Here is a 9,603-nt window from a genome sequence, read left to right on the forward strand (position 1 = left end):
TTTACAAGTGGATTATCTCCAGAACACATTTTCCCCACAGAACAAACACGCCATCACCAAACACCTATAGACCACCTTCTCTGTGCCAGACACTGTGGTGGGGACCTCCAAGAATGGAACAAGGATACCTGCCATGGTGAGGTTCCCAGGCTAGCCCACAGGGAGGAGGAAGAAGAGGGACCTTAGAGGTGATCAGTCCACACCTCCTCCCTTATTTTACTGGTGAGGAGACTGAGACCCAGAGAAGGGAAAGAGACTTGCCCAGGGTTACACAACTAAGTGCATGAGGTGAGATTTGAACCCAGATCTTCCTAATGCCCAGTCTATTCCTCCCTCTGATGGCCGTGTTGCCTTTTGAAGGTCTCCACCAGTGTGGACAAATTCTCATTGAGGCCTAAGTGACTGTGGTCCTTCAGCCCTCTCAGGGCTTCCAAGCAGCCTCGTTAGGGTGGGGCCCTGTGGAATCACCTTGGGGAGTGGGTGTGGGGGAGGGGCTCCCTCATGACCTGGAAGGCCCCCCAGCCTGGGGGTCAGGAGACAAGTGTGAGTCCCAGTGTTGACGGTGACAGGAGAGAGAGATACCGGCCTTGCTTTGGGGCTCAGTTGGGTGGGCCTCCTGGGTGATCCTGGAGTGTCCTTCCAACATTCTGCGGGAAGCTATAGGACTTTGAGCGAGCGAGCTGAGCATGGAAAGGGCAGGAGCCGAGAGTCCGTAGGCCCAGAGAGGGGCAGCACCTTGCCTGGTGTCCCTCAGCACGTTAGCACCAGACCCAGGCCCTCTGATTCTTCCTCAGCCACACCGACTCTTCTGGGTCTCCAGGAACCGGGGGGCTGAGGCTGTCAAGGAGCTGCCCCTCGGCCTGGAGGTGACTGCCTGCTCCTTGGCTGTAACAGCCACCTCCCGTCCTGAGGTGGACCCCAAGGCACCCCAGGGTTCTGAGGACGCAGGGCTCAAAGAGGTCTCTGAGGACATCCAGTCCAGCCCCTCATTTGAGAAATGAAGAAACTGAGGCACAGAAAGGCTGAGTGACATATCCAAGGTCATACCAGGAATATGAGAGGCAGTGTCAGGCCTGGGAGTGAGGACCTGGCACTCTGGCCAAGTTCTCTGCAGGGATGCTGCCCATGCTCCCATGCCCATCCTCTTCCTCACCTTTGTTAAGCTGGCCACAGACCCCAGCCCTCCCTTGGGAGTGGCTGGGACAGGCCGGGGGCCAGCTTCCTGGGGAGGACTCAGGCTTCCTGGGGGGAGCTGGGCAGGGAGGGGGGACCCCCCAACTGGCCCCTCGACGACACCGGGAGTCAGGCTGACCAGGGAGGCTTGGGCCCCCATCCCAGCTCCCTCCACCTCCTCCTCACATGCCTCAGTGAAGCGTGGCCAAGGACAGGCTCACAGCTGGGCGAGGAGAGCCTCCATGGCCTTGGGAGAGACTAGTGACCCCGAAGAGGCTTTGAAGCCCTGGCCCTGCCCTCCTCCTCTTGACAACTCCCAACTGCCACCTATCAGCCTTATCTCTTTGCTGTACACATGAGGCTTCAGTGTTCCTCACCCTCCTCTCTCTCTCTCTCTCTCTCTCTCTCTCTCTCTCTCTCTCTCTCTCTCTCTCTCTCTGTCTGTGTGTGTGTATGTGTGTGTGTCTCTCTGCCTCTGTCTCTGCCTCTCTGTCTTTGTCTCTCCCCCTCCCTTCTGTACCTCTGTCCGTCTCTGTCTCTGTCTCTCTCTGTCTCTGTCTCTCTCTGTCTCTGTCTCTATCTCACTCTGTCTCTCTGTGCCTCTGTCTCTCCCCCTCCCTTCTCTGTCTGTCTCTGTGTCTCTCTATCTCTTTCTCTTTTTCTCCAGGGTGGGGGAAAGCTCTCCCAGAGTCAATCTTCCATCTTACTTCCTTCCCCCAGCTCCAGCCCCAGTGGTCAGGCCCATAGCAAGGATCTCCCAAATGGAGGATGTTCTAGTTTGAGTTCTCCATTCTTGGCCAGAAATTCCCAAGTCAAAAGCTGTTGGAGATGGGGGAGAGAAGTGCATTAGTGGGGTAAGGGTTCCCTCTCAAACTGCACAGCAATTTCTCTTCTTCCCCCTCCAGGTGGTGGCCTTCAGGCCTCTGTGGAACCATCAGCCTGAGTGAATAGGCACATGCCTGGGACAGAAGCTGCTCCGGCACTGTCTCCCACCATTCTCCACCTGGTCTCGGGTCAGATGTGTCCTAGAGAAAATGTCACCACTTGGTCCTGCCTCTCTGGGCCAACAGATAGGACCAGCAGGGGCTGGTGGCAAAGGTAGGATCAGAGTAAGAGGGCCAACATCTACCAGACATCTTCAGCTCAGTGTATTCAGAACAGAGCTCATTCTCTTTCCCCCAAACCCTCCCTTCTTCCTGCCCTCCCTATTACTGTCGAGGGCACCACCCTCCTCCCAGGCCCTCAGGCTCCCCACCTGAGTCACCACTCACCACTCCATCTCTCACCCCCCAGATCCAATATGGTGCCAAGGGCTGTCGATTTCACCTCTGCAGCTTCTCTTCAATCTGCCCCCTTCTCCTCTGACCCTGCCCCCACCCTGGTGCAGACCCTCGTCACCTCACACCTGGACTAGGGCAACAGCAGCCGGGGGGTCTCCAGCCCCTCTCCCCACTCCAGGCCATCCTCCAAGTGATTTCCCTAAAGTGCGTGTCCCATCATGCCCCTCAATAAACGCCAGTGGCTCCCTGTGCATCCGGAATCAAATACAAAGCCCTTCCTGACGTGCCCCCTCCTCCCTTTTCAGGCTTCTCTCACACCTCCCTCTACTCTGGATGTTCTGTGACCCATGACACTGGCCTCTGGGCTACTCCTCCACCTCCAGGCCCTGTACGCCTTCTCTGCTTTCCTCAATGCCCAATGTTCTCTGCCATTCTTGGCCCCCTGTCTTCCCTCAAGGCCCAGCTCAAAGCCAATCTTCCTAGGGCATCCTTTCCCGATCCCTCTTAATTCTACTGCCCTCCGTCTGTCTTAATCTCCAATTTAATGTGACTGTTTCTGCAGACTTGTTTCCACACTGTCTCCTCCATTAGAACGGGGGCTCCCTGAGAGCAGGAACCATCTTCTGCCTTTCTTTGTGTTCCTAGCACTTCGCACAGCGCCTGGCACACAGCGGGTACCATTTGACTTCTTCTTGTGTCCAAAAGTCTCTATATCCCAGGCCCAAGGAGTCCCTCCAGAAAGAGCAGGCCCGGCACTCAGCCACCACGCTGACCTGGCAGGCTTGGGCATAACTTTGGGCAGAGGGGTGACTCCCCAAAGAATTCCCCTGGGGACCAGGATCTGAAGGTTGCGGCCACTTGTCCCTTACCCACACACAATGACTATCAAAGGGAGAAGCTCCTGGTCCCAGCACTTACCTCATCCGGTGGCTCAAAGTCAAGTTTTCTCTTGGGACGTCCTTCTACAACATGCCGCTCAGCCTTGGGGGAAGGTCGGGCCAATGGCCAGCGACTTAGTCACGTGGAGATGTGAGCAAAGCTTTTCTCAAAATCACTTTTCCACGGCCTGTTAGAGTACCTGAAATCTCCTCCATAACATGTTTGTTGCTTTGTCAATTTAAAGGTTTTGAATAAATGAAAATGCATTTATTAAGTGCTTACTTAAGAACAGGGAATGTCAAAGCTGGGAGGGGCCTGAGAACAGGGGATGTCTGAGCTAGGAGGGGCCTGAGAACAGGGAATGTCAGGGCTGGGAGGGGCCTTAGAACAGGGGATGTCAGAGCTAGGAGGGGCCTGAGAACAGGGGATGTCAGAGCTAGGAGGGGCCTGAGAACAGGGAATGTCAGGGCTGGGAGGGGCCTTAGAAGAGGGGTTGTCAGAGCTGGGAGGGGCCTGAGAACAGGGGATGTCAGGGCTGGGAAGGACCTTAGAAGAGGAGATGTCAGGGCTGGGGGGGGTGCCTCAGAAGAGGGGGTGTTAGAGCTGGGGGGGCCATCCAGCCACCTTCTCCCCAACCCCCTCCTAGCAGTCAGTCACAGGCTGGGGGAGGGGCTGGGGTGGCTTGATCCAACAAAGGCCCACAGAGCAGGAGCTTCACAGGAAGGCAATGTCATTTGTAAATGACGGAGATGGATGCAGTCTGGGCAGTGGGTGTCTGTCTATGCACTGCTGTGTATTCACATGTGATGTTTATCTACATCTCTTGTTTATGCAAACACACACAGGAGTGGAAGCACGTGTGTGTGTGTGTGTGTGTGTGTGTGTGTGTGTGTGTGTGTGTGTGTGTGTGTGTGTCTGGTGTAAGCAGTGTGTGCACTGGGAGTGTGTTTACACATAGGCAGGGTAAGGTGAGTACTGCCATTCTGGGAGAGTGTGTGAACCAGAGGGTTGGTGCGCTGTGTGAGTTTGCTTGACCATGTGTGTGTCATAAGGCTGGTGAAGACAATTCATCCTCGTGTCCATATCCAAAGGACTCATGATGGAAAATGCCATCCACATATCCAGAGAAAAAACTGTGGAGTCTGAATGCAGATCGAAGCAGACAATTTTCTCTTTTTTTCCTTTCTCGTGGTTTTTCCCTTTTGTTCTGGTTCTTCTTTCACAACATGACTAATGTGGAAATACGTTTAATATGATTGTACATGGACAGCCTATATCAGATTGCATGCCATCTTAGGAAGGTGGGGGGGTGGGGAAATTAGGAACTCAAAATCTTATAAAAGTGAATATTGAAAACTATCTTTACATGTAATTGGAAAAAAATAAGATGCTATTAAGTGGGGGTAGGGGCAAGAAAGGATTGCTGCTGATTGCCAGGGCTTCACACATTAGGAAAGTGGCCCCTGCCTTCTGAGGTCCTCTGGTCTAGAGAGAAGACATTGGCTCTTGCTCTAGGGGACAGCCTGGTCCAAGGGGGAAGCCAGAACCTTTGGCTACAGGTTCCCTGCCCTCAAGGAGCATATAATCTACTAGCCAATACAATCCCCTCTGTGGCCAAACTGGTGAATTTCAAACAAAATATGTGCAAAATCCTGTGAGCTATTGGCCAACATAGACTCCAGTCAGCCAAAGAAGCACTGATTGCGTAATAAGAACAGACTGCAATTATATTTGAATGGAATTCTTAACAAAATATATAGATATGTAGGAGGAGCAGGACAGAGACAGAGATTCAGTGTTCCAAGAGCACAGGCCTGAATAGAGACTCACAGACTCTGCCTGTGAACTAGAGAATCTCCTAGGATTTCCGGCAATATACGACCATTTGTTTCTGTCCTTTGAATACTGTGGCGATACCGTCTCATCTTTTCCTTGGGCAATTCTACTCTCCCAAACTGGCTATTTTAAACTGTAGCTTTTTAGGTATAAAATTATAATTTGGGAATCTGGGGTATAATTTTATTTTATTACAATTGAGTACACATATGAATATTTTCATTATCCTTTAATTGCGAAAGGTCTAATGATTTTCGTATGTTTCACAAAAAATTCTTGAATTGGTTTTCAGTCACGTCCAATTCTGCATGACCCCATTTGGACTTTTCCTGGCAGAGACACTGAAATGGTTTGCCATTTCCTTCTCCAGCTCAGTTTACACATGAGGAAACTGAGGCAAACACGATGAAGTGACTTGCCCAGGGTCACACAGCTAGTAAGTGTCTGAGGCCAGATTTGAACTCAGGAAGATGAGTCTTACTGAGTCCAGGCCCGGAGCTCTATCCACTGAGCCACCTAGCTGCTTTACAAAAAATACAAAAATATTGAACTAGTTTTCTCGTGCTTACATAACCAAGCTCTCATGTCAAAATTAGAATAATTTAACATTCTAAAGAAAAACTGAAAACAGTCTTTGATTTTAAAGTTTTTGCCTGGTTGCCATGTGTAAAAAGTTGCCGTTTATGAACCCAAGTAATTTTGCCGTGAATAAATGTTTTCCTGTTTCGTGTTTCATTTGTATCTCAGACAGGGTACATTTGAAGTTTTTTCCTGTATGTAGGTCAGTCCCATGTAAGGATTTTTAGCTTGGGGCAGCCAAGTGGTGCAGTGAATAGGGCCCTGGAGTCAGGAGGACCTGAGTTCAAATCTGACCTCAGACACTTAACACACTTACGAGCTGTGTGACTTTGGGCAAGTCACTTAACTCTAACTGCCTTGCCTTTCCCCCTCCAAAAAGAAAAAAAAAAGATTTTTTGCTTGTCCATACTGGTCTTCTCCCCTCCCCTACTCTCCCTTTTCTTTCCCTCCACTCTTCTATCATCTTTCGACCCTTATTAGGAAACTGGAAAATATTTTGTCACCAACGCTAAGCCTTCTCTCAGCTTCCTGGTTACTTTACCTCTCTGGGACTCAGTTTCTGCATCTGTGAAATGGAGATAGCAGTATTTGTACTGCGTCATAGGGTTGTTGTGAGCAAAGTGTTTTGCAGACCTCATTATTCTTACTGACTTATCCCAGAATTGTCTGGGACAGGAGTAATACCGAGGCGCTGTTTCCTTCTGGGATATTTCCTGCCCAGACACCACCAGCAGAATGAGCCCAGGAAATGTGGGGCCCTACCTCCTTTCCTATCCCGCACTTGCCCCAGTCTGGCAGGAGCATAGAGAGAGAAGGAGTAGCAGCCCTGGAGTTATAGGCCCTGGCTTCATATCCCACTTCTGAAGCTTTCTACCTGAGTGACCTTGGCTGAGTCCCACCACCTCTGGGCCTCAGTTACTCCTCTGTAAAATCAGGGAGATGGGGGTGCTTCTGAGGTCCCTACCATTTCTAGGTCTATGATGCCTCCTACAGCTTCAGCTTCCTCATTTTTTAAATGAAGGGGTTAGAGCAGGCAGGCCCTTGGGCCCCTGCCAGCTCTAGCCCTGGGATCCTAGGCTAGGCCCAGGGGAGCCTACTACCTCTCATAGGTTTTCTCCGGTCACTGACAGAATGACAGAACTGACCCTGTCAGCCAGTCGGTAGGCATTTATTAAGTACCTACTGTGTGTCGGACGCTGTGCTAAGCACTGGGGATAAAAAAAAAAGGCAAAAGACAGTCCTTGCCTTCAAGGAGTTTACAGTCTAACAACCTTCTGGCACCTGGAAGTCTTGGATCCTAGAGTCCATTCTTCAGCTTGGAAGAAAAAGAAGATGGGGAAGGGAAAGAAAGGTGATGAGAAGCAGGACCAATGCATGGCAAAGTGAGAGCCCAGAGGCCTCCCTGATTTCTTGCCTTGTGGCTCCAGGCTGTCTGGTTCCTCGGTCCCAGCCTGACTTCAGAGAGTCAGGCAAGCGTCCAAAGTTCAGTGGTTCTCTCCTCCAGGCTGTCCTCTGAGCTGGCCACCCCAAGGCCAGACAAGGGCTCCACCTAAAAGGTTGAATTCTCTGTCCTCAGCATCCTCCCTTGTGTCCTCTGGCCCATGTCTCCATCTGACTCCCTGGGGGCCCAATGTTCCTCTGTCTTCCTGTTCCCCAGACCTGCCTGGGCTCCCTTCTCCCAGGAGGCTGCCCCATGCACTCTGAGGGACAAAGGCCTGGAGAAGTAAAGTCCTCTCTCAGGACCTGTGCTTTGGCCAGGAGAGTCAGCATTCTCTGGCATCTCTGATCACTGAGAGAGCAGCTGCAGGATTACCCAAGATTACCCAAGATTACCCCCCACCCCCATCCCTACCCTGCCCATTTGTGCCATCACCTCTCCTGCCCTCTGTCTCTCAGTATGGTCCCAGCTATGGCCTCAAATGACCCTGGAGTGAGGGTGAGGCATGAGGAAGCCTTGTGAGGGTTGTCCTGGGAGGTAGTGAGCTTCCCATCACTAGAAATCTGAGACACAGCCTGGCACAGTGAATGGAACACTGGAGACCTGGAGAAAGCCTAGTGTCTTTTGAGACCATACAGTAACTAAGGTAGGGATCCCGAAGCCTGGGGCAGGGGGGCCGGTGAGTTCCATTCTCTATAAAATTTGGAGTGTGGCAATTCCTCTTCACCCCCAGATCATCGGCCTTCCCATAGGTAGGGCAGCGGCACACATCCCACAGGAGCCTCAGGGCCTAGACAGCTCAGGAGAAGGCTGCAGCATCCATGGCATAGACAGTCATCTAGATTTGAGCAAGGCAAGTGCCGAAGTCCCTCCTGCCATTCTTGTGGACAAGATGGTACCAGCAGGTGGACTCAGAATGGGTCCAATGAACACTCACAAAAAGCAGCCATCAATAGTTAAATGTCAACTTGGAGGTCTCCCGTGGAGTGCCCCAGGGATCTGCGCTTGGTTCTGAACAGCAAGACATTTTAATCAAGGACCTGAGCTGGGAAGAATAGAATGGATTACAGTCAGAGTCAGAAACAACATTGACAGAACAGAATCTAATAAGATGACATTTAATAGGATTAAATGCAAAGTCTAACACTTAGCTCTAGGAAAAAAAAAATCTGCTTTCCAAGTACAAGATGGGTGTGGGGTAGCAAGACTGCAGCTCATCTGAAAAAGATCTGGGGATCTTAGTGGACTCCCAGCTCCGTATGAGTCATCAGAGTGAGATGGCTGCCCAAATAGCTGGTGGGAATTTAGAAGTACAGTGTCCAGGGCCAGGGAGGCCGCGATCCCACTGTCCTCTGGCCTGGTCAGACCCCATCTGGAAGCTTGTCTTCAGGATTTCAGGAAGAACATTGACAAGCCAGAGTATTAGAGGAGGTGCCCAGAGGTAGAGATCTCAAGGTGATGCCTTCTGAAGACTGTCAAAGGAGCTGGCAATGGGTTAGCCTGGAGGGAAGAAATCTTGGTGGAGGGAACATGGCAGTTGTCTTCACAGTTGGCCATGTGGGAGAGGAATTTAGGCTCAGACGTAGGTCCAGAGGATCGAACATGGAGCCATGGGTGGGAGGTGCACAGAGACACATTTAGCAGATGCCAGAAAAGACTTCCTAAGCCAATCAGATCAATCCCAAAGTGCACTGAGTGCCCTCCACACTGGAGGGCTTCAAGCCAAGCCAAGCCAACAAGCATTAATTAAGCACTTGCTGTGTGCCAGACACTGGGCTAAGTGCTGGAGAAAGAAAGAAGGGCAGGAGACAGACTGAGCTCCCAGTCCAATGGGAGAGACCCAGGGCAGACAGAGCAGAAGCTGTGGGTTACCTGGGAGGGTGTTTTTCTTTAGCATTAGAAAGCTCCCTCTGGTCTTCTGCTCTCCTTTGAACCATAACCACACATCACCACCACATGGGAAGCCACAGAGGGAGAGGGAGATGGTTCTAGATTTTGAGACAAAAGCCCTAAGTGCAAGTACCTCTTCTTGTGGAGGAGATAGAATGGATAAGTTGGCACATTTGTGCCATGCTATCACTGCCTTCTGACACTTCTCTGTCGTGTGATCTGGGCAAGTCTCAGTTTTATTATCTGTTTAATGGGAGCCATCAAAGCCCAGACAGCAGTTACGAGAGTCAAGTGAAAGCCTGTGTGTGGACAGTGCTCCCTCAAGTGCTGGACAAATGGGCACATTTGTTTGCTACTGTTGTACTACTCTATGAGCTCGCCATGGTTCCTCTTGTACTCAGGTGAGCATGACGAGACCAATATTCACTACTAATATCCCTCTCTTTCTAGTCAACTGTGTCTTTGTTCTGTGGGTTCAGCACCCCTGGTCAGTGTCTAGAAGACCCAGGGGGTATCAACCCCCAGAGA

The sequence above is a fragment of the Trichosurus vulpecula genome, chromosome 1 (genome assembly GCF_011100635.1).
Source record: "Trichosurus vulpecula isolate mTriVul1 chromosome 1, mTriVul1.pri, whole genome shotgun sequence".
In the NCBI taxonomy this organism is placed as follows: domain Eukaryota; kingdom Metazoa; phylum Chordata; class Mammalia; order Diprotodontia; family Phalangeridae; genus Trichosurus; species Trichosurus vulpecula.